Genomic DNA, 3,831 nt, shown 5'->3' with positions numbered 1-3,831 from the left:
ACTTTCACTATTTAATTTTACCTCATGCTATAACAATAGAAGAGTTGTCTTTTCTATTACAGTTATAAATATCTTTAATCAATTTTATTTTTGACTGTTTTGTATTTGTACATTGTTGCAAGTGATGGATTTTTAGCCTTCTTACCTAGAATAAACAAAAAATGCCTTCAAATATAACTAATTTTCGTGAAAGAGAACTAACTAAAATACCAAACTAAACATTTCTATTCTCTATAAAATGATGTCTCATCTTGTATGTGTAACCATAGTTGATAATCAAGGAACAAGCTAAAATGGTCGCAACAGATATGAATATTTCTAGGAGAGCAGGAAGCTTCAATTACTTAGAAAAATATCCTGAGCGTAGAATATCAATTTTTCAAAACTCTTACATTGTTGCAATTACTCTCACTGCTGGCATTGGAGGTCTTTTATTCGGCTATGATACTGGTAATGTATATATGCATTTGAGTTCAATTAGAGAGCTAATTTTAGTAATTTTTTAATTTTTAATTTTAAATCCTAAATATTAAACTCTTTATTCAATTCTAATCTTAAACTCTAAATTTTTTAAAGATAAAAGTTTAAAAAAATTAATTTTTCAATAAAAAAATCAATTAATATTGACTACTTTATAATTTTTTAATATATTTTTTTTAGGAATATATACCCACAAAATTGCTCATATTTGTTTCTTTTTTATCGATAAATGAATGCAGGTGTGATATCAGGTGCCCTCTTGTATATAAAAGAGGATTTTGAGCAGGTCAAGAATAGTTATTTTCTTCAGGTAATAAGTAAATTGTTAGATCATTTAGTCAAACATGGCAAAAAAAAATTAAGCATTTATTAAAAAAATATAGCTACTTCTATAATTACAAACTGTTAGATCATTCAGTCAAAAAGAAAAAAAAATAAACATCTTACAAATACAAGACCGACCTAAGTGAAAAAAATAAGACACCCAGTACGACTTAACAATGCTAGGCTTTTTGGAATTGATTGAAAATTATGAAAAAGGTAAGGAAAAGAAGAAGAAGAATTCAGTAACCTATACATGAAAGTTAGTTTTTGTTTTGGGCGCATAATATGATATCTATTGTTATGGCGTCTACACAGTAACTTTAATTTTCGTAAAATATTGTAAAATTTAAAATAATATTTTTATTATCAAATAATTCTTTTAAATATGATAGCCACCATAATCATCATAATAATAACCATAGACTTTACTTTTTATTTTTATGTTTTATATATTTGTGTGTATTTATGTGTTCATATTTGCAGGAACTTATTGTTGCTATGGCCTTGATTGGTGCAATATTTGGTGCTACCATTGGCGGTTACATTAATGATGTTTTAGGGCGTAAGATGGCTATTGTAGTGGCAGATTTTTGTTTTGCCGTAGGATCACTTATTATGGCGATTGCACCAAATCCTTATGTTATTATAATAGGCCATTTTTTGGTTGGCCTTGGTGTTGGTGCAGCTTCCGTTACTGCTCCTGTTTATATTGCAGAAGTATCACCATCTGAAATAAGAGGAGGATTAGTTGGCTTCAATGCTCTTATGATTACCGGTGGACAATTTCTTTCATTTGTCATCAATTATGCCTTGACAAAGGTAAGCGTACATAATTTGCTAACCACCACTAGATTGTTAATAATAAGTGTAACAACAATAATAACAGTTTTTCTTGTTAAGTACTCAATCATGATTTTATAATATCTAATTAAATCTGTTAGAGATATAATTATCTATGTATTTTTTCTTTAAACTTAAATTTTTGGGCGAAGTAATTTTACAACATGGTATCGTAGTTTCTATAATTTAAAGGTCTAGAATTCAAATCTTGTTGACTCCAAAAGAAAGAATTTAATATAAGACAAATAAAAAGATAATAATGACCTATATATGTAAAAATTAAGGTAAACACACCATATGTTTTTCAAAAAAAGAATGTATTAGAGATATAATCATTCATACACCTCCTCCTATCAATTTAACTTTTTAGTAAAAATAGTTTCCTGATAAAATCATTTTTTGCATGTAGGTTCCGGGTACGTGGCGTTGGATGCTCGGAGTTGCAGGATCACCTACAGTGGTCCAATTAGTTTTTATGATCTTCCTCCCCGAATCCCCAAGATGGCTCTATTTTAAGGTAAAACCTATACATGTCAATACATGTAAAACATATTCCAAATTCATTGTTATTCTTCTTGTATGTGAATTTTTTTCTTTAACCTACAGAATAAGAAAGAAGCAGCCGCTAATGTTCTATCCAAGATTTACCCATCACCTCGTTTAGAAGATGAGATTGAGATTCTCAAATTTCACTTGGAGAAAGAACAGAAAAATAAGGTCAAAGTTAACTACAGTGATTGTTCAAACTGAAAGAAATTAGAGTTGCGTTTATATGTGGGACTAGACTTAAGCATTCCAACAATTTACCGGTATTAGCATTGTCATGTATTATAGTCCAATAATAATCCAATTAGCTGGGTTCAAATCAAATGATGCTGCATTGTTCTTGTCCCTCGTTGTTTCTGGCTTGAATGCCGGTGGCACAATTCTTGGAATCTATCTTATCGACGCTTTAGGCCGCAAAAAGCTTACTCTTGGTAGCTTATCAGGTGTGGCTATAGCCTTGACCATCCTCTCTGTGGCATGCTTTATTATAGGACATGGCAATGCCAGTCAAGTATATGCTTGGCTTGCGATTGTTGGTTTGGCTTTGTATATCATATTCTTTGCCCCTGGTATGGGTCCTGTGCCATGGGTAGTGAACTCAGAGATTTATCCTGAAGAGTATAGAGGAATATGTGGTGGCATGTCTGCAACTGTGAATTGGATTTGTAGTGTTATAATGTCTATTAGTTTTCTTTCAGTAGTTGATGCCATAGGGCTTGGTGGGAGTTTCATGATTCTCTTGGGAGTCACTGTGGTTGCAATTGTTTTTGTGATCATTTACAGGCCAGAGACAAAAGGATTGACCTTGAAGAAGTTTCAAACATTTGGAAGGAAAAAGCCTACGAAAAAGACAAAAACGACATAAGTCTAGTTGAGAAAACAAATACATGATTTTGCTTTTAGTAATTACTATTGCATAACTGTTTTTCATTCTTATGTATTGTTATTTGTTGATTAACAATCATTGTTTATTGATCGTTTTATGTGTACACAAAATGAGTCACTATATTATTAGAGAATTATAATTTTTAATTTATTTGTGGGCAATACATATAATCAATTATAATCACATTAGCTATTTCATATTATATGATTTATATATAGTTAATCTCATTTATGGTTATAAATGTTAAATAGAATAAATCATTATTACTTTTGATTTGGGTTTAAATGAGAGTAAAATCAGATTCTATTTTACTTGGGCCTTTAGGATTTAATGAAAACCAATAAATAAGTATAAATAGAACTCCAAGTTTTTGGTTCCTACATACCAAAATCACTTTGCAACCCTGGCTCCATCAGAGAGTTGTTATTTAGCATAAATAAGAATTTGGTAGATTTTGGTTGAAGAAAATTAAAGAATCACACATTAAGATTAAGAACAACAAATCAAGATAGTGTGAATGTAGGTACGCCTCCACTGTCAGATATCTTTCACAAAACCAGGACATTTGGATCCTTCTGTCCAATTGAGATTGTAAAACGTAACGGAGATATCTGACGTGGATGCTGTTATGTTCACATGACCGTAACAGTGTCCCACGTTGAAGTGGCAGAAAGGTTTAGGGACAAAAAATTCCCGCAACCTTAAAATGACACCGTTCCATGCTAAACCTAATGCATTCTTAATGAATTTTAATT

The 3,831-nt window shown here is 30.9% G+C and overlaps 1 pseudogene; it reads left to right on the top strand.

Moving 5' to 3' along the window:
- Positions 1 to 293: 293 nt before the first annotated feature.
- On the top strand, positions 294 to 3,081 carry LOC130939610 (inositol transporter 1-like; annotated as a pseudogene).
- Positions 3,082 to 3,831: the final 750 nt, after the last annotated feature.

This window comes from Arachis stenosperma, chromosome 7 (assembly GCF_014773155.1).
Source record: "Arachis stenosperma cultivar V10309 chromosome 7, arast.V10309.gnm1.PFL2, whole genome shotgun sequence".
NCBI classification, from domain to species: Eukaryota; Viridiplantae; Streptophyta; class Magnoliopsida; order Fabales; family Fabaceae; genus Arachis; species Arachis stenosperma.
The sequence above is the reverse complement of the archived record's forward strand: the minus strand, read 5'-3'. Positions and strand labels throughout refer to the sequence as shown.